The 27,759-nt window shown below is 40.9% G+C and overlaps 2 long non-coding RNA genes across 2 annotated transcripts in view; one reads left to right on the forward strand and one right to left on the reverse strand.

The window, feature by feature from the left end:
• Nucleotides 1–27,759, reverse strand: part of LOC136435815 (uncharacterized) — a 33,138-nt gene continuing 5,379 nt past the window's right edge. Inside the window, exon 2 of the long non-coding RNA XR_010755940.1 lies at nt 1–3,657. This is a non-coding gene — a long non-coding RNA (uncharacterized lncRNA). The remainder of the gene's footprint in view (nt 3,658–27,759) is intronic.
• Nucleotides 5,338–11,500, forward strand: LOC136435816 (uncharacterized). Its single transcript, XR_010755941.1, has 2 exons — nt 5,338–6,432; nt 8,915–11,500. It is a non-coding gene; the product is annotated as an uncharacterized lncRNA (long non-coding RNA).

Here is a 27,759-nt window from a genome sequence, read left to right on the forward strand (position 1 = left end):
TGAAAGCCACATTGTATTTGTATTGTTTCCATTGACAATGAAGACGAGTCATTACACTGGGTAAGTCTAGGCAGCTCTCGCTGGTAACGGCCGACCAAAAAATACAGACGAAGAAACAACGTATATACATACCCTGAAGAAAATCATAACCATATGCTTGCTTTTGTCGAGACTTTCCAGTCATAGTATAGAATACATTGTAATTTATTGTGCCGATACATTAAGGTGGTCCAAAAGATGACTCAAATATTATACATTGGAATTTCCTTAAGTCATCTGCTAGATTATCCACAACGGTAATTAATAAGCGTCTTACAAAATATTCAGATGAACACAGTCTCATTGCAACAAAATCAGACTGCATTCAGAAATGATTTCTAGCGACAACATCTTCGTTATCGACACATTGATATGTAAATACACTAACACCAAAAAACGCCTTTAAAAAAGCTTTCGACAGGGTCTTGAGAGAAGGTCTCCGTTACAAATTACTAAATTTAGACATAGACCATGTGCCCGATGATGATGATGATGAATGGTTTATTTCGTCAACACATTGCAGCCCCAGCGGGGCTGAATTACGCATTACTTACAAATCTGACATAAAACATCACAAAAGTCTTACACATTAGAATCTTTTAAACGTTACATTTTACTTACAAGCTTGACGTAGAACGTCACAAAGGTCTTGATTTATGCGTTAACAAAAGTCCTGATGCACATTAAAATATAATACAAATAAAAATCTATTATGTGCATACATTGACTGACTTATCAGGCAGAGCACCAACGAGGCATATGGTGAAGAGGAGATAAACGACAAGAGATTTTACGGAACATATTCTACTAAGACCTAAAAGAATTCTATAACATATAAACATGTGCATCTTACATGTATTCCATCGTTCATTAACCTTATTATATATGGGATGGGCGAGTTTAAATTAGATTAAAACAGTCTAACTCCATCTGCATTGTCGACGGTGTGGTACATCTCCTTGACTCGGCCAGCCATAAATGATCGACGTATTTCCATCGTTCAGATGTTGCATGTCTCATAGCGTCATCAAACACGACCAGGAATATCAATGGACCCACGAGTTTGCATTGTGGGACTGAACACGTGAGAGTTTCCCAATCGAATAGTTGACTCTCTGACGTTGTGTTAAGAGGTCACAAATCCAGGGGATACGTGTACTCCTTGCTCCTACGTTGATCAGTTTCTGTATGGCTACTGTGTGATCGATACTATCAAACGCCTTCGAAAAGTCGGTGAAAACCATTGTGGTCACGTCTCGCAGATTCTCGGCACAGAAAGTTGACAAGGCTCACAAGGTAGTGTGCCGTAGATTGCCCCTTTTGGCATCCCAATGATGTTCTGATGTCGGCGATCAACCATTTCGATAAAAAAGACTCTGCCACGTCAGCAAGTTGAGATGTGAGTGACACAAGTCGCAGTTTGTCGATCGTTGGTGGGTGAGATTTTGGAAGAGGGACCACTGTTGCATCGTTCCAAATCTGAGGTACACGACCTTCTCTGAGGGATGTGTTTATGATGTCTGTGACAGGTTTGCTAAGTTCATAGGCAGATTCCTTCAGTATTCTGGTGTTCAGTTGGTCCGGCCCCGCTGCCTTGCCAGATTTCAGCTTGCGCAAACTGTTGTAGACGTCCCATGGTGGTACTTCTGGTGGGATCTTAAAGAGTCGGTACGCTGGTAGTTGAGTACTTTGAAACTTTATTCACCATTGAAGCGGTGGCACATCGGCAGCGCCGAGTGCTAAAAGTACATACTTAACGCAGATTGAGTACGATCAAGGTACGGCTGACCTTTGGCCACTTCCGCAAACTGTTAATTTACATGGGTTGCTATGTAGGTGTCATCTGCGTCCGCACATTCGGGGATGTTCATCGTCAGTTTTGATCTCTGAAGATTCAGGATCGATTTTATTTCCCTGTACCATACCGCTGGGTTGAATTCTGTCCCGGTAGAATTCTTTTCTGGCTTTATTAGTTTGTGTTGCCTTGTTACGCAGCTGTCTCCAAAGTATGTATCTTTGATGTGAAAACGCCTTTTTGTCTTTTACGGATCATGTTCTTGATCTTCAGCCACAGCTTGTCCCAATGGACATCCTCACATGTTTTGTTGGAAATTGATGGTTGTTTCTATTGTAATGTAAAGCGCAGCAGTCTTGTCTTCACAGGTTGGAGCAACAATGACCTCTCCCCAGTAATGGGAGCAAATCCATTGCCCTAATGCACGTATTCCTGAATCAGGCAGGGGACGAGCTGTTCTTGTCACAGAACTGTATTTCCTCTTTTCGATCGTTGGGTTCCACAATACCGTGTTGTGATCACTCATCCCTATAGGGCTAAGTATCTCGTCTGGTTTGTAGTATGTTGCCAAGTCTGATATAGTAAGGGCGGGAGTTGCTTGTCCTCTTGTGGGTGCCCGGACAACTTGCTTCAGGTCATTTCCATTGCACAGCTGGCTTGTTTCCACGCGGTTGAAATCTCCTCAAATTATCAACTTGGCTTCTGGATAACGTGTCCTTACAGTATCAGTTCCAGTGATGAGATGGTTCAGAAGAAGTTTCTGGTGGGGTGATGCTGGTGGGATGTAGACCGCACATATCACAACTTCAGACACACCTCTTGGCAGACGTGTTGGACGAATCGACACCCACGTACACTCGAGTTCCGGGGGAACTAACATGCCTGACAGAGGTTCTGTGGCTATTTACATTTACTGCGCCCCCCCCCCTCATCTCTAAGGGGATAGAGTCCGACAGACACTTCGAAAACAGGGTGTATCCATCGATGGAGAAGCAGCTTTCTGGCATGTATTGTAAAATCCAACCTTCGGAAACAACCCCGACGTCCACATTGTGTCTTGCATAATAGCCTGATACTCCTTCAACTTATTAACCAGAGATCGTGGGTTACACGGAAGTACAGATGGTGCTGAATCTTGGACGACATCTTTACTTTCTTTCTTCACATCAACAATAACATGACATGGTTTTCTTTGCCAGATGCCTGTATTGTAGTGCGACGAATGCTTAATTTGCCTTTCTGTAACAAGGCTAGGGATATGACGTATCACGTTTCGGCCCCCTCTACACCCTCTTGTATGAAGAGATTTCTTGATTTCACAGTCTATGATAGCTTTCTTTACATCATAAGTTGGTTTGAAAGTGTTTGTCCGAAGGGCACTGAGTGTTCTCGATGAATATGACAGCATCTGCTTCCAGAGCATGTTTGGCTGTGTTGACCTCTAGTAAGCTCGGTGAAATGCACGCTTAGCTGAGATTCAGCGAGATTTGCGAATTTGTGGTGTTCAAACGAACACACAAACATAAGTGTAAATGGGAGGATGTTAACACTTGCCATGTGTAAGGTGATATAGGCTTGGTCGTCGAGACGGCTTCTTTGGTTGCTCTGAAGCTGGATTTCCGTGGAATCCCTTTGTTCTCTACTGCCGCCTTCCCTTCTTATTGGTGATGCAAACTTGTGAAGTAAATTTCTTCCTTAGAGCATATAATTCCATCGCTCTTTGGTGCGTAGAAGCATATGGATAGATCCCCTGTTGTAATCCACATCGATTCTCCTCTGATGACACGTAAAAAGACTTCTTGAAGAGTGTTGACTGGGAGATGCTAAAAACATGACATGCGTTAAAACTCAAAACTAACACTGGTAAAAAACTTTAATTGTATGAAAATTGCAAAAAAAAAAGGTTCAGTCAGCTGGATTATCCAACGACACTTTTAAGGGTTCACACTGGTGATAAGCTCTATCAATGAGAGAAGTGTAACAGTCAGTTTAGTTTGATGGGATAACTGAAAAGGCACATGAGGACTCACATCGATAATGTTGAGAAAGCACGATGGTCAAAAATGGCACAAAGGTTTCATACATTTTTTTAGAATTCAAACAACATTCTATTATGTTCGAAGTGACGTATTCGAATAGAACGTGCGGTCATTTGCAGGTTTCCACTGTAAATCCCCGCCAAAACGCCCCTTTGTCTTAAGTCCCTTGCATTAGAAAAAACACTTAATCACAAATTATAACTATATTCTGGACAGTATATCTTTCCTGACATTTTGTTGTGGACATGGAGCATGTAACTATGTTATATATAGAGTTGTTTAGACTGAGTGATTCACAGCTTTTGCAAGAAGATTTGAACACACTCGAAGAATGCCAAAGCATATGGCTCATACAGTTTGATCCAGAAAAATGTTACATCATTCACATAACAAACAAACGAACCCCGATTATAACTACCTACCAGTTCTGTGGACATGCTCTAGCAACAGCAAAGAACCACCCATACCTAGGCGTTACTTTAACAACTGGGCTGAAGTGGAGCACTCATATTAACAACTAAGGCTGAACAGACATTGAGAATGATAAAAGGTAGTTTGTGGGCATGCCCAGCAAAGGTAAAATCACTTGCATACACGTCTCTAGTAAGACCAAACCTTGAATATGCTGCAACAGTTTGGGATCAATACACAAAGAAGGATAGAGATAAACTGGAGAGGGTGCAGAACAAAGCTGACAGATTCTGCGCGAACAGCTATGACAGGGGTGCTCGTGTCACCAAAATGAAAGCAGATCTGCAATGGATGTCGCTTGAATAGAAAAGCATCTGATGCCAGCTCAGAAGAGGACTAGAAATAGTCATACTTTTAAATACCAGGGTTATCCGCCAAGGATTGATGCGTTCAAAATTCGTATTTTCCGAGAACCATAGTAGAATGGAATTCGTTGTCATCAAGTACTGTAGGAGCTTCCTCACTAAGTAGCTTTAAAGAACGATTTCAGTCAGATATGCATAGACTAGGTGTAACAGACCGTTCGTTGTAATATAACCAGCTGCTGCTGAGGCGCGTGCCTGCGAACCTGGTGTGTTACGCCTCATAGCGGTTGTACCGACTACATGTATATAGATACGGATACAGAACTAAGCTACTGGCAATATTGTTGATGACTTTGAATGTTGCAGGACTTTTTTACGCCGGCATCAAGTATCTCCACCCCTATCCGTGAGGCATGTCAAAAACCGGAGCAATCTGCGTTCAAACTCACCTATCGAGGGCTTAAAGAATCGAGAGCCAATGTCCCCAGGCTTCTGTCTTAGGGATTTTTTTTATACGGCGGAAAATTTGAATTACGGGTGTTTGAGTGTTTAAAAAAGTATTTTTTGACCTATTTTCGTTCGTAGAAATAATCTAAATGAGAAATTAAAATATTCCTAAGACAGAACGTTTAGTATTATTGTTATTGTTCAGAATATAGAAGATTAGGGAAGATTGAGGGCTATGGCGGCTCTATGCCAAGGGCGGCAAGGACGGCCCTCCTCGCTGAAGGGCTCACTCTTAGAGGGCGCATGATCCCGCTCTATGACTACAACCCCTTCATCGTTGATGGCCAGGGAGAGAACACCACCCCCACGACAAGACTCACCATCAAGGGGATTCCTTTGTCTGCAGACGACCGCGACATCGTGAAATCCCTGGAACGCTTCGGGTGTAACCCCCATAAGCGCCGTCATGTACGAGAAAGACCGGGACGAGGACAAAAAGCTAACAAGGTGGAAGAACGGCAACAGGTTCGTGTTTATAGACATTCCGGCCGAACATTTGCCTGCCAAGATGACTTTTGGTAACTTTAGAGGTGTTGTGAAACACCGGGAACAACACTACAGGTAACCGGAAGACATGACCTGCGGGAAATGTCTGCTCAAGGGACACTACAGCAAGATCTGCCCCAACTACATCGTGTGTAGGGACTGCGGCGTGTCAGAGCACAAACATGGTGACCCTGACTGTCAGTACCTCACAATTCAACACCAAGAAGCCGAGATACCATCTCCATCGGCTGAAGATGTCATCGAGCGGAGTTTCCGACTGTATGTGGAGACAACAACTAGGGTTGCCATAACAACAGCACCACAGAGGTCAGCCAGACCAATTCCGGGGCACCAGCTGACCAGCCTGGCAGCCCGAAGTCAACACCGCCGAGAATTGACAACAAGAAGGGCCGCAAACGATCTAGGCCCACCACCCGGCAGCAGAAGGAGGGACCCAGCGCTAGTGAGCAAGACGACGCGCTCACGAGGATGATGAAGGAGGCGGCGAGGAGGCGTGCGGTTCCAGCCAGCACACCGAGGAAGAGAGGGCTGAGTCCGACCAACGATTCCAACCCCAAACAACGCAGAAGAAGGCCCGTGGAACAGCTGTTGACAACAACACCTAATCACGCGCGCGTGCCTGACGTCTGCACTCGCTGACGATGACTTGGAACGGAACGGATTTATCGGACTTTCGGACTTATGGATTTGACGCTAAGGACTTTTCTGTGTTCTGGTATGGAGCTCATGTCCAACGGACAAAAAATGCACAAAAACTGGATAATCTCTGGTGAGTATGGCTGATCTTTATTGTTTGTTCTAAATGTTCAAGGAATTAGATATTAAGTTAAAAGAAAGACTATTTTAAATATTGTAAAGATAAAAAAGCAGATGTAATATTTCTGCAGGAAACACATATAACTCCGGAGGTGAAGACTGAATTTGAATTAGATTGGGGAGAGAAGGGTTTCCACTCCTGTGGAACCACTAAAAGTAGAGAAGTATCTATTTATTTCGGACTAAAATGCAATGTGGAAAATGTAGAAGTATTTGGTGATAATCGAGAAGGTAGGAAAATTCTGAAAAACTGCCAAATTGGAGATTTAGACTTAACATTAGTTAACATTTATGTCCCAAATAAAGTAACTGAGAGAAATACTTTTCTAACAAACCTCACTAAATGGATAGATGATAATAGACAGCTTAGCAATGAAACTACTAGAGAGGTAATTGCTGGAGGAGATTATAATATAGTCTACCATAGTGATAAGGATAAAAAGGGAGGGACAATGATTAATGTAGAGCAGTCATCAGTAGCGTTAAGAAAGTTCTGTTCATCTTTAGACCTTTGGCGGGAAAAGAATAAAGAGCTTAGACGGTTTACTTATAGGGATGACTTCCATTAAGTGTCATGCAGATTAGACTATTGGTTAATTTCAAAATCTATGCTGGAGTCAGTCAGAAAATGTGATATTAGACCTAGTGTAAATACTGACCATAATGCAGTTTTCGTTAAATTACATAACACAGTAAAGGATAGAGGCCTCAACTGTTGGAAACTAAACACTGAACTTCTTGAGAAGAACAGTATTGTGATGAGATTAAAGATCTAATTCATAACACAATAACAGAAGAAGCTGACTTACCCCACTGTTTGCTTTTGGAATTGTGCTATGTTAGGATCAGAGAATTCTCCATTTACTACTGTAAGAAGAGAGCTTTGAAAAGCAGAACGAAAGAAAATGATTTGACCACCACAATAACAACACTAACTAAAGTTATAGAAGATGAAGATAGTGAGGTAGCTCTATTAGCTAAACATAAGCTAGAAAAGGCAAAACTAGTACTGCAGCTAGATGGATTATATGAAACCAGGGCCAAAGGAGCCTACATAAGGTCTAGAGCAAAATGGATTAAGGAAGGGGAGAAATGCACAAAATTTTTTCTTAACTTAGAAAAGAAAAACTTAACCAAATCTAACATTGATATGCTAAAGCAGGGAGACAAGGACATCTTCAATCAACATGAAATTTTAGTTGAAGCTGTAAACTTCTTTAAAGACTTATATAGCAAAGATGATATTCAGCCTGATAGCGTAGATAAATATCTATCAGATATAACCTTAGATTATATACTGACAGATTATGAGAAACATGATATAGATAAACCAATAACCTTAGAAGAATGTGAGCAAGCTCTAAAAGAAATAAAAAATAACAAAGCTCCAGGACCTAATGGTCTTCCTTCTGAATTTTTCAAACACTTTTGGGACATATTAGGGCCCCTAGTGCATCCATAAATCCTTTTTAGAGGGTTATCAAAAACAAAAAAATTAGCTTATACACAAAAAACAGCTCTCCTAAAATTATTACATAAGAAGAAAGAACTATATCTGTTAAAGAATTGGAGACCTATAAGCCTTTTGAATTGTGACTACAAAATTATAGCTTTTACCTTAGCTGATAGAGTGAAAAAGGTACTTCCAAAACTTATAAACCAAAGTCAAACAACGTATATTAAAGGAAGATTCATTGGACAGAATATAAGAATCATTAATGACATAATAGCTTATGCCAAACGTGAAAGAAAAACTGGAGGTTTATTATTCTTAGATTTTGAAAAAAGCCTTTGATTCTGTAAATAGAGATTTTATGTACAAAACGCTTATAGAATGGATAAAAGTTCTATATACGGATACATGCTGCAATATATTGAATAATGGCTGGATATCAGAGCCGATAGAATTAAACCGAGGTATAAGACAGGGTTGCCCTTTATCATGCTTGCTGTTTATATTACTGAAAGAAATTATGGTCACTAAGATTAGAAAATCTAAAGAAATGGGATTGTAGTTCCACAAAATGAGGGTAGTGAAGAAATAAAAATAAGCCAGGTAGCTGATGACACAACATTAATTCTAGCAAATGAACTTTCAATAGTAAAAGCTGTAGAAGTTATGACTGAATTTAGCAAGGTAGCAGGAACTAAGTTTAATAAAACTAAAACCCAGGCTATGTGGATAGGTGTGCGGGAGAAAAGTGATAAAACGATCCTAGATTTAGATTGGACAAACGAACCAATTACAGCACTTGGGATGTACTTTGGCCACAACCCAAGTGTATGTGAGCTCTTAAACTGGGAAAAGAAAATAGAGCAGTTAAAGAACACCCTTAATTTGTGGACAGGTAGAAAACTAACCCTTTATGGTAAAGCAATAGTTGTTAAACAACTTGCATTGTCCCAAATAATTTATAATTCCATTAATATTTCAGAATGGGCAATAAAGGAGATAGAAAAGGCACCGTGGAGCTATCTTTGGAATGGCAAACCGGATAAAATCTCTAGAAGTTGTATAGTTGGTGATTACTGTGATGGTGGCATAAAAATGGTAAATGTTAGATGTCAGATTCAAGGTCTATTGGCTTCATGGGTCAGGAGATTTTGTAATGGACATATGTCCCATTGGAAATTGATACCAAATTTCTACCTGAAAGATTTTGGACAAGGTGATTTTATTTTCAAAATGAATTTCTCATATAGAAATCATTGTCCAGATATATCCACTATACCTAAATTCTATAGAGCTGTTGTCCTTGCTTGGCACCAAGCAGGTGGCGGGGTATGTAAGCAGCCACAAACACTAGAGCTAGTAGAGGAGATTCTAAATGAAGTAATTTGGGGAAATCATAATATAATTTTCAAGAGAAAAACTTTGTTTTATAAGAACTGGGTAAAAGTAGGCCTTGTACAGATAAAATATATTTTTCCGGATGGTAAATCATATTAGCGAGGACATTAACCCTCATCCGACCGTATGGGGTCCGTTTGGACCCCAGACGTGTTTTAATGTGTGCCATATCAATATTTTTAGTCGGAGAAAAAAATCCTTCTAGATACTTTCGCATTGTTTATCACAGAATTTGATAGAAATTCCTCATAACTTCCAAACGGTAAAATGTATCCTCAATAAATTTGTAGGGAGTGATGTTCACGTACAATTTTATAACTTCTGCAAATTTGGTGACGTTATGACGTAATATGACGTAATTACGATGTCATCAATGTGATTTTAAAGGCTAAATAGGAAAGTCCCGTAATATTGAAAGGTATTAAACAAAATAGAGTGTATTATTGATTTTAAGGTATGCCAAGGCATACGACGTCAATTGCGATTACGTTGGCGTCAAAATGACGTCACAGAATGACGTCATGTGTTGTTAGCGATCCCTGGGATCCGCCATCTTGGATCGGCCATTTACAATTTTTTTAAATACATTTTTTCCATTTATGACCCCAATTCACGAAAGAAAGAGACTGGAAACGTCAATCTGAATGTTTCTGGTTAAGAAAATACCAGGTAGTGACGAATTTGAAGGCAATAAGTCTGTTTATACCTAAAATAATCATCTTGTCCGCCATCTTGGATTATGAGCGATTACGTCATCAAATTAGCATAAATTATGAATAATAAATCATGAAAGTTACATCTTAATACATATGATGTTATAAATGTTGGAAAACTAGTGTGGTTGAGCAAGAAATATCATGTTTTTAAATAAATGACTTTTTGAATAAAATGCCTGGCAGAAACCCGTTGCCATGGCAACAGGAAAAATGATAGACTTGAACTATTATCATGGAACTGTTGCCAACTAAATTTCAGGAAAAGTTACCAAGTTTGGTAGTCCTAGCATACGTCGTTTGGCAGTTATACGATGTCAAAGTTGGCGCGGGCACTTCTAGCCCCCCAGTCTAGATAGGGTTAAAGGAAAATATGGGTTCTCCTCATTTTCTGCATAAATTCTGATAATGAGCATTACTCATCAACACCAAAACTTGTTTAAATATTCTCCATAGATTATTGAAACAGGATATGCACAATAACTACAATAAGATCCACCAGAAATACATTTAGGGGGCAAAGCAAAATTTGGTCCGTTTGGACCCCATACGGCCAGATTCGTCGCAAAAATGTATCGTTCAGATGAGGGTTAAGAACCATATGCGGACTCACACTGGAGAGAAACCGTACAGTTGTGAAGAGTGTGGCAAACAGTTCAGTCGGCTGATTAATCCGAAGAAGCGTATGAAAACTCACACTTGTGAGAAGCCGCACAGGTGTGATATGTGCAAGTAGACAGTTGAGTGGGCTGTAAAATCTGAGGAAGTATGTGAGTGTTCATAATGGTGAGAAACCGTAGAAATGTGAAGAGTGCAACAAACAAAGCTATGTAAATTGAAAGGCATACCAGAACTCACACTGTTTAGAAAGTAACCTTACAGGTGTATTCAGTGCAACAAAGAGATCAGTGAGGTTGGTTCTCTAAAGAGGCACATTAAGATTCATACTGGCGAGAAACATTACAATTGTGAGGAGTGCAGCAGGCAGTTTGTCAGTTGTGTAATCTAAACCAGCATATAACAACTCACACAGGAGAGAAACCGTACAAATGTGATGAGTGCGGCAGACATTTCAATGGGCCGTGTAATCTGAAGGATCATATGCGGAACCACACTGGTGAGAAATCGTATTCGTGTGAGGAGTGCAGCAGACAGTTTAGTCAGCTTGATAATCTAAGTAATAATATGGGGATCTATTCTGTTGGAGCGGGCAGTTCATGATTAGTGATTGATCAATGTGGACATTTAGAGGAAGATCGGTCATAAATTTCCGATTGCAGCTTCGCTGATTTTCGGGATAGAAAACGATGTCGCTGTGCAATCCACAGTTTGGCGATTTAACAAGGAGTACTTTAAAGAGTCCATCCATATTGTAACTTTTAAGTTTCGAATATTGACCCCTAAGACTTACGAATTCTTATCTATTACGGATTTAATATATGTTTTCCGGAAAGTAACCTTGTTCTGTTTTGTCATTTTGTAAAGAAATTCAGTGGGTAGTTTAGTAGCCTGAGCGATCTTAAGCAACACATGATGGCACTGATATCTAGCTGAACTGGGAAGGTGCGGTAGAGGGGAGGCTCACAAAGGGTGACCTGTGGAGCAAGCAGAATGCTAGATTGAGTTTCCTCCTTCGCGCTTTTATTATGTCCTCCCTAGCCCTAGCCCTCGCCTTCAAAACCTCACCCGATGGTTCAAGAGCAAAGAATCCTGTCAGCTGTTTGTTTTCGAACAGGCCGGACTGAAACACATCTTGTCACATTGCAAAACTGCTCTACAACAAGGCCGTTACACGTGGAGACATAACAAGGCATTAACTTAAAGACACATTGTTGAAACCTAGAAAAAGTGAGAAAGGAGACGGCAGGGACTGAGGCACCACTGCAGCATATCCATTTCGTAAGAAGAGGGCAAAAACCCAGAGGGGTAGCGCCTACCCGCAGTAGCAGCAACATAGCATAGGAAGGGGTCCACTTTGCAGAGGAGTGTGGGAAATGCGAGTAGATCTGGACAATCAGCTCCACTTCCCAAGTGTCATTTTTGAGACAGTCTTAATACCAGATCTTGTACTGTGGTCAGTGGACCAGAAGTCAGTGGTGATAGTGGAATTGACAGTAGGCTGGGAGGAGAATCTCCAGATAGCATACGAAAGAAAGAAGCTCAAGTTTGAAGAAATACTCCAGCAGTGTCGAGAGAAGGGCTGGAGAACCCAGCTGTACCCAGTTGAAATAGGAGTTCGTGGGTTCGTAGGAGCTTCACTCCTGCGGTTAGGCAGGGACTTACATATTCGAGGGAAGACACAAGCCCAGCTTGTGCGACATGCGTCTGAGGAAGTAGAGAAGAGCAGTTTCGTTATCTGGATTAGACGGAAAGACAAAAACTGTAAGCAGACACTTCAGAAGTAGAGGCGGCTGTGCCGGAGGTAGGATGGAGACGTCCGCTCTGCCGTCCTGCCGTCAAGAGGCGTCTCAGGCATATATAAGGGACGAAACGCCGATGAAGGCCGGAACCTGACCGATAATCCGGTGCAGTCGCCACTGTGGTGCCGGAAAGCACGTCAATTCTAGCAGGTTAGTTTACACCTGTATGTACATGTAGAGTGTAAAATCGTCTCTATAGTGTTAACTAAGCGTAGTCCAGTGTGGTTAAGCACCGCTTCAGAGCTTAGGCTTCCTCTTGATGTTGATAGTTTGGTAAAGTTAGTGAAATTGCCACACTTGTCTCGTTGACTTTTAATTATCTCCGTGTAAACATGCTCAGTATGAGGACCCTATTGAGTTCTAAAATGCATTTCATAGACTGGAGGGAGGATAAAAATGCCCGCGACAACCTTGACGTCCTATCATGCTGAACGGTGTGCAATAGGACAACCAAACTTGGTGACTTTTCCTAGAATTTAGTTGGCAAAAATGTTTTAATAACCGTTTTAGTTTATAGGTTTCTGATATTCCAAAATTCACTAATAGTGGTTTGAATAAGTGCACTTATACTTTCTTAGAGAATGGAGCACCAGGCACACTGTTGCTATTCATGAAGGTGGGACAAAAGACGACCGTGGTAACGAGAGTGGATCTTATAGTAATTACTTGCCATGCGATGTTTTAACACACCCCTAACCATATTTCTAATACGGTACTGGTGCTTTCATTTCACCAGAACAAGGAACTGTGTAACATTGTCGAGGTGCAGCAGCTTGTTCCTACAAGGTGTCTGGTGCATGGGAGACCTGTGACCTTTGTGGGGCTAATGGCACCAGGGAGATACCAATTAGCAGATCCGTCATACCCTCAACAACAACGGTTTTGGGCGTTGGGTAAGAACTCTGTACAAACCTGAAGACCGCTACAGGAACAGTAACTGAAAATCAAATACATGGGCGCAAGAAAGATGGCGGTGGACTAGATCCTACTGTGACCATAACGAATGCCAACAGGAAGTTAGGACCCCGATATGCCGGGTTCTGTGTGCCAAAAGTGAAACTAACATTGGACCCTTGATTGTAAGAACTTTGAGACTGAGTAAGAAGATGTCACAGTTACTATGGGAGTTTGATAAGTATCAACTCAACATCAGTGAGATGTAGTTGGGCTGGGTGTGGGAAGTTCGGTAATGAGGGCAATACAGTTTACTTATCTTGACATGAGGACCAGCACTGCCATGGAGGCGGCATGGTCTTCGATTAGGTAGCCACCAGCGCCCTTACCAGATGAAAGGGCGCTGGTGCAAACTGATGCAAATTTGTCCGCACCCCGTTCAAAAATTTCCCTGCTCCCCTCATTAAGTGTCCCTGCTCCATCCATGAGTGTCCGTGCCCCAATGCAAAAGTGTCCGTACCCCCAATGCAAAAGTATTCGTACCCCAATTCAAAAGTGTATGTATCACAATTTACAAGTGCATGTAACCCATTCAAATGATTCCGTACCCCATTTAAAAGTGTCTGTATTCCCAAAGCAATAATATCCGTACCGAATCCCAAAGTCTCCGAGCCCCAATTTATCGTTACCCTGTTCAAAACGGTGTCCGTACCCTAGTGCAAAAGTATCTGTACCCCTAATGCAATAATGTCCTTACCCCTATTCCAAAGTGTCAGTATCCTCAACCTAAAAATAAGCATAGATAAGGACGTCGGTACTGATTCAAAACATCGAAATCAGATACAATATACCAATAGAGAAAACATTTGACATTGGACCAAACAGATTTGAGTAAATGCATTGACGAAAAGCTAGAGCTCATTCATTTAAGACGAGGGCATTTTGACTTAAGTACCGCTACAAGGAACACGAAGGAATATTGCTATTTTTTTGAATCCACAGTTAGCAAGTTAGAACTGGTGTGCTGAAGGAAGTGATTTAGCGGGAATGAAAAGTTGCACTGATTAAGATATGTGAATTGGTTAATGATGGCGTAAACATTTAAAAAGGAAATCTCAATGTAAACGACAAAATGTGTATGGATTGAGTTTTACATCTACGGGGACGTATAAACCACACATATTTTTATCATAACAAGGATTTAATTGCACACTGATTCTATCCTGTAAACATGGTGATTACAGTTAAGACTATAACTTACAGGTCGACCTACGTCCTGATATGGAAAGTCTGAACCAGCTATTAGCTATAGTATAGTTATGATTTACTGGGGAAGACTTGCGTATTATTACAAACAATTTGGAAGATTGGAGTTTTATTCGCCAGACGTTACTCTAAGTTACAAGACTATTAAATTCGGACTAATATCCACCGCGTTACGAAATCTTGCACATTTATAAAGCTAAACTGCACACATGATCAGGTAGAAAGATAGCGGATGCTGCCTTAAACTTCCCTTTCAAAATGTTATTCAGTATCTTGCGTAACTGTCTTTTGACGTATCTTATTGCATGAATGTCTAACCTTCATCGACGCATATATCTAAATTACATCATTAATGAAAAATAACATACTTACTGGTGGTTAATAATAGAATTCCGTTATCGATGCATTTCAAAGGTCTGGCAGCAGGCAGCTGGCACTGGGTAGATATTTCCCTGATGTAAGGGAATGTTAAAAGGGGCCCTACATTGGTATCAAGAACCTCTGGTGGGAACTTTAATTTCACTCGGAGTTCTACCGGGTATGTGTCGTCTGATAGACCTATCATCAACAGCAGCATTGAGCAACATGGAAACTTACATTTAGGCGAACTCTGCTTGATACAAATGGGACCAATAGGACAAACTGCGTAGTCAGTAAAGAACATTAACAGTACGTTACTAGAAAAGCATCACATAAATTGATTAAAGCATAAGTCGGGGAACCTCATCCATGACCCTCCGATCGGTACGCAGGCCAGTTGTGAAGTGCACGCAGGCTGAAATCTTTGGAACTACAGGAACATTTATTTTTGTGGCAAGTATTATATGTCATTAATCCTTTAACTACCTTGCTGCACAATACTGCGGTAGAACACTGCTGCACAATACTGCGGTAGAAAACTGTTACTCTTATTAGACTTAGAACCAGTATTTTGCATTCTTAAGGGGAAGATTTTCTTACCCAGGGAAAGTCATAAAAGAAGGGCTTCTACTGTGACATAAGTCGTAAGATAATTAAGTCAAAATACATAAAGATCCTTAAATTACAGGAGTGATTAGGATTTACAAATACACAACCCCTACAAATATAGTTACCGTACACCATAGTGTTTGGAAGTTATCAGGGGACGAATGAGCACCTCCCCCTGTCCCAAGAATCCCCAAAAAGTCCAGTCTAGAAAGTGTTAAACTTGCACAGGTGTTTTTGTCCCATTCGAACATGTTAAGACAGCATTTTACAAAACAGCAAAACATTTTTTTTTTCTTTTTACAGGTTTGCAATAGCTTAGCTTGTTTTATCCTATTCTGCAGGTTTTCAATGCCAAGCCTGTGTATTCTTTGTTTTAGTCAGCATGTACGTAGTGTCATTGCCCAGCTTATCTTGAGGCCAAAGTCGGTCGTTACTTGCATTTGGGAATCCACTATCCCCATATTGCCACCAAGCCAGGTATCAACTTTCCCGGGTTTACTTGTTAGTGCCCTGTATGGAATTACTTCACTTTGGACTCTTATTGTTATTTCTGTAACTTACTATTATTAACATGATGTATTTTATTTCTACCTCTTGTTTACATTCTTCTTGACACGTAAAACATGTTACATTCATACAAACTGTTTTTATTAGAAATACAATAACAAAGACCAAAGACAATAACATAGTCGAAGTGCATGCACTCAAGCACACAAAAAAACTACACAATATCAGACAATGACAAACTTAAGCAAGTTTCATTAAGCAAAAAAGTAGGATAATTATATATGATCAAACCAAAGCCAATAACATTTGCATGTGGCGTCATGTGGCGCAGTTGGTAGAGCGCGCGGCTGTCAAACAATGAGACCCGGGATCTAATCCCAGGTTATGCCCAGAGACATGTCCGCGATCCGAACTTGCGTCCCGACGTTGTGCCCTTGGGAAAGGCACTTGACACGACTTTCCTCACTTCACTCAGGTGTAAATAAGTATCTAGCTCATCTAGGGTTAGGGACGTCCCTCGGATAGGACGTTAAATGGAGGTCCCGTGTTTGGGGAGAGCCACACCCCGCGCACGTAGAAGAACCCACCACATCCTTCGAAAAAGAGTAGGGGCATGCCCCGGTGTGCGATGGTCCAATTCCTTCTGTCTGGAGTTGGTGATTCACTACAAATAACCCGGATGGAGGCTTGGCGAACCTCCGTCTCGTATCAGCCACTCGGTGATTTACACCATTCACCCGGACGGGAGAACTGGCGCATCCCCGTCTGTATGACAGCCAACGAAAGGGTATATCACCCCGTAAGGGGCGGTATAACCCCGTCGTAGCGAAAGCTCGTCGACTGATGATGATGATGAACATTTGCAAACGGTATACAATTTAATACAAATACAAAAACTAGTATAGCTAACTGTAACCTCCAGATATTTATATGGCTTTAGTATGTTTTCAACTCCATCATAAAAATCCCATACCCACTTTTCCAGTTGCCATCCATCAAAGTTTGCATAAAAAGATCAAATGCAGTTCCCAACAATGCACCAGAGGGCTAAAACTTACAACACTTCCTTCCTACTCATAGAGGTCTCCACGAAAATCATAACAATAACACATCCAGAAAGCTACGTCTCAAACTCGAAGTACCAAATACTAGGATGACGATCTACCCCCAGCTTCTATAACTGACATACTAATAGATGTTTCTAAGATAATTGTCAAGATTTCTCCATAAGCCTCTACGTTTAGCAAATATTATCCAGGTTCATCCAAGATTCTCCTCATCTTTCTATAAATGTTTAGCTTTCTCTGTGATTCTCAATATTTTGTCATTATGTTGTTTCATGAATCTCCGTGTTTCTTTCTAAATCTCCAGATTTCGCACCGATTCTACAGGTTTCTACATGATTTTCTAGATTTCTCACGAATCCCATGTTTTCCATGAATTTCAGGTTTCTCATCAATTTTACAGGTTTATAACTAGTTCTCCAAGTTTATCCGAGGTTCTCCACGTGTCTATATGAATGCCTTGTTTTCTTTATGATTCTCCATGTTCCTCTTTGATTCGCCGCGTTTATCTAGGTTTAACCACGTTTCTCTTGTTCTTGTTAGGTATACTGAACAACATCGCTTGGTTGAGGTAAAACGTTCAGGGGTAGTAGCGCACTTATTGGCGCTTCCTCATATGGTTTCCGACGTCCCCTCGGAACTTTTCCAGATTCAGTTCCTGTGTTAATGACTATGGTGATAGTTCCAATCTGTGGCAGTGGGAATACAAAAATTGGTAGCTGTCTTTGTGGAAGGGGATGGTTTAAAAAAAAATTCGATTGATTGTGGCGAGATTGGCGTGGGTTCAGCTGCAAGTATGTATCCGCCGGCAGGGCCAGGAGGCCATGTCCCGCTTTTTGTAATATTGCGCGTCTATTTGTTTTTCATCTGTTCTGTAGAGTGCCCAACCTAAATCAGAAACTAATTGGGTGGATTGATTCGGTTAGTGTTTGAATATACGTATGTGTTGGAAACAAACCTGTTTTTTTGGACTACCTCTATTTTGGCGATGTGGTCCTTGTGGTAAGGATCCCTTGCACCTCTTGCACATCCAATATGTAGTCTGACCAGACTCATATATGCATTTTCTTTAACTAACTATCTAGTGTGTGAGTATCAGCCCGGAGAAGAGAGTGACCACGTTCACTATTTAGTTCTCTATAGATTATACAGTCATCTGCCAAAAAAATCGAATATTGGAATTGAGGCTATTAGCCAGGTCATTTATAAAAATGAGAGACTAGAGATGACCCATTGCAGTGCCTTATTGCACGCCTGAGTCCACTCTTGTCCATTCTGAGTGTCCCCTCCCCGAACCACTACCTTCTGTTTGCCAATATTTAGAAAGTTTGTTACACATATGAGGAGCCTACCTCTGATGCTGTACTTTTGTAGTTTTAAAACAAACCGAGTATACAGTACCGCATCAAAGGCTTTAGCAAAATCTGTTATTATCATGTCAGTTTGAGATTTTGAGTCAAGTGAACTAGCAAAATCATTTTATGTCAGAATGAGTTGTTTGTCTGTCTGTTTGTTTGTTTGTTTGTTGGTTGGTTGGTTGGTTGGTTAAAATCGAGCGCTTCAGCAGTTCATTTTAGCATTTTAGCTGATACACCATCTGGGCCAACGGAGTTAATTTCAATATATAAGCTCATCTGGTACATCATCTGGGTCAGCGGCTTTGTTTGGGTTTAACCCGTTTAGTAGTTTCAGGATACCATAGACAGTTGTGCTCAATCTGGCATGGTTGGCATTCTCTTTCGTAAATACTGAGCTAAATTGGGAGTTTAGTAGATATGACTTATCCATGTTGCTAGATTCAAGTTTGTGCTTAGGGCTGGGGATGCCATTTTCCTTGTTTTAAGGTGTTTTATATGAGACCAAAACTTCTTGGGAGAAGAAGTGCACATGGATTTTACATATTGTACCGGTCTAGTTGTCTTCCTAGTTTTCATTCGTATAGCACGGGACTTATTTAAGGAGTTTTCATTTCGTTTGTTGCGGTACCAGTTGTAGGCTCGTTGATTTTTCCCTGTAGTCTTCTTACTTTGCTATTTATCCAATATGATGAGTTATTGCTGTTTATAGTCTTGGTTGGGACATATGTTTTTCCATTTCTTATTTGATCTTATCCACAAATTCACAGTAGAGTTCGTCTACAGTAAAATGTCGTTCTTCCTATTGGTAACTGACTATATCAAGTTCAGTTGGCAGTTTCATCTGCCTTACTTCATAGGTTCGTGGTTTTGATTGTTTTAGTATTAGTTGTTATGGCAGGCTTTCTGTCGGGTTCCCCAATTCCAGTTATGATAGTACAGTTGTCGATCAACGATGGATTAGTAGTTAGGAAAATGTTGAAAATGTTTGTTACCACGTGTAATTAATTTGTTTAACTGCTTGGTTTAAACCAATGTCATTCATCATCTCCAAAAAGTGACCCGAAAGTATACCAACATGTGCGTTTGGGTTCACTGACTGGTCGTCCTAGTTTATGTCTGGGAGATTGAAATAGATCCCAGGAATCTCATGGTTTCTCCAGAATTCTCCAGATTTCAACATGATTCTACATACTTCTCCAGAATTTTTCAACGATTCCAAACGTTTTCCATAAGCTCTAGGATATTTCACGATTATCCATGATTCGCCGTGTTCCTTCATAAATGTTTAGGTTTCTCCCTAAATGTCCAGTTTCTCCCCAAATTCCCAAGTTTCTCTACAATTCTACATGATTCTTCAGGTTTCTACGTGGATGTCCAGGTTTTCAACGAATCAGCCATTTTTTTCCAGATGTTCCATAAATCTACATGCATCTTCATGTTTCTACATTGATGTTCAGGTTTCTCCGAGAATCTCTTTGTTTCCCCATAATTCTCCAGGTTTCTGAATGGTGATACAGGATTTTCTATGATTCGCCTTAGGTTTCTCCTTGATTCTCTAAGTTTTTTTCAATGACTTAAGGTTTATTTTCTACTTTTCACTACGACTCTCCATGCTTCTCTTTAGGATCATGCACGATCACCACGAATTCCCAGATTATTCTGTAATTCTTCATTATTCTCCATGTTTCTACATCAATGTCTAGGTTCCGCCATGGATGTCTAGATTCCTCCATGATTCTCTGGGTTTCTCCACGATTATCCGTGACTCTCAAGGTTTTTCGACAATTTCTTGTTCTTCTTTGTGAATCTCTGGGTTTCTTTATGATTTCCCATGTTTTTCCATAAACCCTTAGGTTAATCAACGATTCTTTAGATTTCATTAGCTTACGTAATACAGTGTGATGTCACAACTGCCTCTCGGCTTCTTCAGCTGCTTCCTCCCTTCACTGGTGGTTTCGCCCCCTTCAGCAGTACCTCCTCCGGGAGGCGGGGCAGCAGTACTGGCCAGGTACTGCTAGCCGAGATTCTTCCACTGTTTGTCTCCACTCCTAAACCACAGCCAGCGGGACGCCTTCTCCGCCTCTTCTGCTAGCTTTTTTGTTACTTCCCTCCTTCTCTTACCCTTCACTCCTGTGACACCTAGTGCCCTCCACATGGATTGGCAGATGAACCCTCTCGTACCTATCTCCACAGGGTAGCAACTTGCTTTCCACCCTCTTTCTTTGCACATGTGTAGCAACTCCTGGTATTTCAATGCTTTTCTCTCGTATGCCTCCTCTGGTCTCTCTTCCCAGGGGACTGTCAGTTCTATCAGTATCACCTGTTTTGTATGCTTGGACCATAAGACCACATCCGGTCTGAGCCTTGTTGCCACTATCTCTTCTTGGAAGACCAGCTTACTGTCCAAATCAACCTGCATGGCCCAATCAGTTGCTGTTGCAAATATGCCTCCTTCCTCTATCTTTCTCTTTGGTCCATTCTTTGCTTCTCCCTCCTTCACAAATCCTATGAACTGTGGTCCCTTTCTGCTACGTTGTCTTTTCTTCACACTCTCTTCCTCCAGGGCTACTGCTAACACCCTCAGCACTTTGTCGTGCCTCCACCGGTATCTTCCTTGGCTCAAGGCCACTGGGCACCCTGAGAGGATGTGGCTCAGCGTCCCTCTTTTCCCACACAGACCACAGTTTTCTTCTTCCTCCACGCCCCATCTTTTCTTGTTTGCTGGAGTGGGGAGTAAGTCGTACACAGCTTTGATGAGGAACTGGGTTCTCAGGGGCTTCCATCTGTATAACTCGTTCCACATTACCCTTCTGTCCTTTATTCCTTCCCATCTCGTCCATGCACCCTGATATCCTTGACTCACTGCCTGTGCTCTTCTATACTCCTCCTCCTTCCTTATAATCTCACTCTGGACCATTTCCCTTCTTTCTCTCGGTCCTGCGGTGCACCATCTCTGGTTCACTGTTCTACTGGCACCCAGTCCCAATCTTCCCTGTGCCACCACTCCTACTATTTCTCGATGTCTCAGGTTACTTCTCGCTTCTTCAACTGATTTCCCCACGGCCCACTTCCTTCCTGTTCTCATCTCTATTCCTGCCTGGCTGACTCTTTCATCTCTACTTCCTTCCAGGGACATTGCAGCTCTTGCTTTGCAGACTTTGTACTCCTCCACTACTGATGTCAATGGGAGTTGCAGCCTTGAGGTTCTGCAGTACAAACCGATCTTGCTTAAGCTCGGTGGGAGGCCCATCCATTTCCTGAGTTGTTTACTGATCTTCCTTTCCACCGCTTCTATAGTTGTAAGTGGGATGTCGTACATCGTCATTGGCCACGTTATCCTGGGCAAGAGACCATATTGGTAGCACCAGACCTTAAACTTAACCGGTAGTTTACTTTCCTCAATTGCTTGCAGGCCCTTTTTGACTTGTTGCCTGAATTCTTCGTTGTTATTCTGGTCTCCTAGCGATTTGTCGAACTTCTTCCCCAGGCTCTTAATTGCATGTCAGTAATATTTACACTATATTTGCATAATCTTAACACTTACCCACTGTCACCTGAAAATATTTCCCAACATATAAGCCCAAAACACGATAACCCCAAAAAGCGATAAAGAAGAAATTTAAGGTTTATATTAATGTTTTACGTGATATGAATGGAAGGTAGTGACGGCATTTGAGTTACAATAGCCTGCTTACACTTTCGGTGATGTTAAGGCCCACCATCTTTCATTTAGATCAATGACGTCATCAGATTACTATAAATAATACATAATACATCATGAATGTTGATGATATACATCAAGATTATACATAGCTAATATAGTTTAAGATGTTGCAATACATTTAAAAAAAGTGTTAATGATGTCAACATGGCCGGACTGAACGCTACATGTATGCTGCCCCTACGAATGACTAAGCTATGGAAGAGAGTGAGTGTTCATGATGCAGAAAAACAAGTGTGGTCTAGCAAGAAACCCATGAAACCTTATTGTTTAAGCTGAACTTAGTAACATTTTGAGGAAGATGTATATCATCATTATAAATTTGTGGCCAATCAATTCAATAAAAAGTCACAAAATTTGGTAGTCCTAGCATACGTCATTCAGAAATGAAAGTTGGTGCGAGCACACCCCCACCCCCCCCCCCGTCCGCCGCGTTTGACAATGCGTATTGACGATTTCTTTCACACAAATCTATTTATATCCAAGGAAATATGACATAAAACATAACACTTAAAACTGACATTTGTGGCAGCATGGCTAATATGGGAGAGTCAGAGTAGGTAATGGCAATTTACACATTTTAATGAAAGACCTACTCCTCAGACTATACATACAGACTATACAAACTTCGAGTATGCAGACATTGTCTGGTCTGGTCTTACCAAACGCGACCAAAGGACTGTGGAATCCGTTCAATACCAAACCACCAATATTTAGTGGCCACTTCGGGCCACCGTATCCTTCATACGAAAGTCTCTACACCGAATTATCAATACCGTCATCTAGTACCGACGCAAGTTTCACACAACTGTGACTCTCTACAAACTCTTGAACTGACGATTCCGTCCACACCTACAAGTTTGCTACCCCGAACACGTGCGGCTGATACCAACTCCCGCTAAGAAACAGTGAAAATCTGACTAAAAGAGCGTGTAAGACTACCAGATCTCAGAGAAATTTCGTAAGTAGAGCAATCTCACTCTGAAACACTCTTCCTAGTTATATCCGCACATCCCTCACCGTCAGCTCATTCAATAAACTATATACATCATTCGGCAACAAATACTCAAATATCAGATGACTCAGATGGAATATTGTATAATTTAAGTACCCTACGTAATGTAAACCTAAGTTTTGGCTTTGTTAACGATTTATGAAATTATATAGCTTAGTCGTGTGCATCTTTTTCCATATGCGCGTCAGTTCTGTGGTGTTTGTTAATTTCGTTTCTTCCATGTATCATAGTTTTGTGTATGCCTGAATGGATGGTCTTACGTGATTTGTGAGAGTTCGTATTGAATTTTGAATATTATTCCCAGATTGGGTAAATTGGGTAGCCCTGGCTGTACTTCTCTACAGTCAAAGAAATCAATCAAATCAAATCAATGATTCAGGCAGATTGTCACTAACAGTCATTAAAAATAAATCTTTCAACCCATTTTACACGCATAGATACTTTATCATATACATTAGATAAAAAAGTTTGTGCACAAGAGCGTTCGAAGATCAGAGAGAAAGGGTTAACTGTTTATGTACATAAAACCTTCAACAACACACATAACAGCAAACAGGTAGGTTCTGGTGGCCACTGACTTAAATTTTACTAATTACCGGGCGTACGTCAAACATCTAATTCTAAATATTTTTCATGGTATATGTAGTCTTGAATGTCTTATCAAACCTTGCTGAGGGTATCAATACTCAAATTCTGACAAAAAGTTTGGACATACATATTAGTAAATCTGGATCATATCATAGCACATGCTGACTTATGTCGCCGGAGGAATTGCAAGAATAGTACAGATTGATGTATCCACTACAGTCTTATCTATTGTACACGTTGTAACCATAAGCTGAGGTTGTTTAGTCCAATTATTTATAAAAAAAGAGGGTCACCTGGGTACTTAGTAGAATACTGAATGGTATTTATGCGCACGGGGCTAGTGGGTACTTTATCGTATACTGTAAAAAATGTTACTTCCTAAAATTATCATCTATTGGAAAATAACTCTCCCCCTCTGGACTGTAGGACTCCTTCATGTTTGCTAATAAAATTGTGCGATGTGATTTTGTAAACTGTTCAAAAATGCTGGAGCTAAAGAGTCCATTTGCAAGTGTTTAGCAGCGCCACACAAATATATATTTATTCCAGTATTTCGTGTGAAAATTTATGAAAACATTTTGCTTTACGATGGGATTTAAAAAATCCAATTCAATCATGTTTTGTCTATGACTGCTTCGATTTTTTTTTAAATTTATTTCATTACGATTTGTTTTCGTAGTGCTTACAATTAGGACATCGGCGGAGCACAATATGATATATACCTGCGTCTCTAGAAATATAGGTCGCGATAGTACTGAACACATAGTCTTCAGAGACATTATTAACCCGTCATTAACACCACTGCATGCTAGATATGCTATGTCGGCATGTATTGTGAATATAACGGATATGGTTCTAATTCTGTGAACGTAGTAAAGAGAGGTTTTTTAAGAAAAGATTAATGAGCTTCTATCAGTGGCGTCGTGTGGCGTAATGGTTAGACTTTCGATTGTCAAACAAGGGCACCCGAGTTCGATCCCGGGCTGCTCCCAGACATGCGCTTCGGCGTTGTACCATCGGGAAATGCACTTAACACGACTTTCCTCACGTCACTTGGTGTAAATGAGGGACGTAACTCAAATAGGACGTTAAATGGAGGTCCCGTGTTCGGGGAGAGCCACACCCAGCGGACATAAATGAACTAACCACAAAGCCTATTAAATAAATACTAATATTAATAAGCCAATGTGCAGAAGTTTATTCCTTAAATACAACTCTCTAAACTGTTCAACAATGATTTTTAATAATTTCATTTTTTTAAAGATTTTCAAAATGCTTAAGTTGAACAGCCCAATTTGGTTTGGTTTATTTGATAGGCCTATATAGGCCTGAAGTATCATCAGCAGTCGACTCCCATCTTTCACTGGTCTTCATGGATACCATACTTACGGAAGTGGAGTATATGAAGCTAATGCATATTACTATTCACGAGGACCTTAACTGAAACCATATAATGAAGAGAATGGCTGTAAATATGGGCAAGTGACTAGGCCTACTCTGAAAGATGGCTCCTTACCTAAAACCAACTCAAAGAGCAACCATATATAAGAGCATGATAAGATGAGGCATGCAGTATGCCCCCACTATATGAATGTCTGCTTGTGAAACTAAGCTTGCAAGGCTTGACTCAATTCAAAGGGGAGCCTTGAAAATTAGGAAACTTCCCTACTCTGACAATGGCGCCCTTTCATCGTATGTATTATATAAAACATAAGCCCTCCTCAATGACCTTTTTTCTAAACACAACTGGTAATTCCTGACTGTCATATTTTAAAAAGGGAACTCAGAGGTCACACCAGTGGATGGTGGACATAGGTTTGAGTTCTTGCTGAGAACGATTTTGAATCCATCTTAATCCTTGCAGTAAAAAGCTTCTTCAGGCCAAAATACATGCCATTTTTATTCTAGGCAGGGCTCAAAGTGTATTATATGTTCTCTTTTGTGTTTATTTCTGTAGATAGAGCAAGTCTTGGCAATCTTTTACCGTATCCACCTCCCACCCCAGCTTGTTATCTCCATGAAAAATGGAGATATTGTTTTTGGCGTGTCTGTGTGTCTGTCTGTGTGTCTGTGTGTCTGTGTGTGTTTCCGGACTATTGTAGTCAGCATAACTCAAGAACCTCTGGATGGATTAAGATAATATTTGGTATGTAAGCGGGTGTTGTGAAGCCGAAATTTAAGGTCGATTTTTGGCCCCCTGGTATGTGACCTTGGTACTGCAGCAGAACTTCAATTTTTGTATATTTCGACCTGGACATGCTGTGGTCTTGATTTTTAGGTGGCAGATAGCTTGTGATGTAATAAAGAAGTGGTGTAGGGTTGGGCCTCCTAGCAGCTTGCTCTGGAACTGCATGGGCGTTATTTTGAAAATCTTCTTAGGAGAATAACTGAACAAAGGAACAACGGATTTCCATGATATTTAGTATGCAGGTAGCTTAGACAGAGATATACACAATGAAGTGCAGATTATGCTTATTGGGACTTTAGTTGCATAGCTAATGAGGAAAATCTATATTTGCATTGTTTTCCATTATCAGACCCAAATACATGTAACCTGTAGTTTATGAAAAGTGGAGCATCAACAGATACCAATTATGCAAATAAATTCCTTATTTGCATAATCAATGCAAAAACACAGAAATTCATCAAATTGGAAAATTATAGGACTGTCAATATTGCAACATGTGTAAGTAAGATACAGGTGTTTATGATTAAGCAGATATCATGTAAATGTGTAAGTCATTTGCATAAATAGAATTGTTCATGGAGATATGAGGTCGCGGAACTCTTGTTTATTTTGAGTTCGACAACGTTTTTTTCATTTTATCCCTTTCTTCTCATGCGTGATCCAAGGCCTACAAATCACTAGCGGTGTTAAGTTTTCTGGTCTCTCCCAACCCGCCTTTTTGTGTGAATTTCAAAGTGACTGAATCGTCATTGTGAAAGTGCTGAGAGGGCGGAGTTGCTCCAACTGTCCTGATTTCCAAGCTTGCGGCGAAGGACTAGCAGCTGGCATACAGCAAACCCCGGACTTAGCCACATAGCCATGACTGGTACACAGAGGAAATAGTAAGTATTCCGTCGGCGAAATCGCAGGTGAGAGTATCAACATGGAAGGTCCGAACATGGCACCATACAGCAAAAGTGGAAAAGCGTAGGCGAGACACATCTTCTGGTGAATGACAAGAGAAGGATAGAGGGAGGAAAAACACTACTACTTTCGGGAAGAGATGATGGCATACATAGACAGGGTGTGGGCTTACTTCTGTCCAAGCAAGCAACTGCATCTCTTGATGAATGGTAACCTGTTAATGCCAGAATTATTAGAGCCCGCTTTTGATCAGTACATGAAAATGCCTCAATACCCATTGTCTATGAACCTACAGAAGACGCTGAGGACTCTGAAAAAGACATGTTTTACAACCAACGGTAGATTTTACTAGAACGTGTCCCCGGCCATGACACTGTACTGCTGCTCGGAGACTATAATGCCCAGGTGGGGGCCAACCATACAGGCTTCTCATCTATCTGTGATGAGGACAGAGGTGGTCGGTACCCAGAATGACAATGGTGAAAGGCTCATCGGTCTGTGCAGCACTTATCAACTTGGCATAACGAGTACCTGGTTTAGACACCTTGACATTCACATAAGAACATGTCCCCTGATAGGAAGACAACTCATCAAATTGACGACATTTGCATAGCAGCTGGACAGAGGCAAAGTATCAGCAACTGTCGGGTTTACGGAGGTGCAGATATTGACAGTGATCACCACGTTGTGATTGCAGAGTGGAAAGTTAGATTCAAACAACAGATGGAAAACATACTGTACAACTTCGACAAGTTAAAGTGTGATAATGCAACAAATAAGGCATACCAGGAAGAACTGAGAAACTACATGGCGGGTGTAACAC

The sequence above is a fragment of the Branchiostoma lanceolatum genome, chromosome 5, assembly GCF_035083965.1.
Source record: "Branchiostoma lanceolatum isolate klBraLanc5 chromosome 5, klBraLanc5.hap2, whole genome shotgun sequence".
NCBI classification, from domain to species: Eukaryota; Metazoa; Chordata; class Leptocardii; order Amphioxiformes; family Branchiostomatidae; genus Branchiostoma; species Branchiostoma lanceolatum.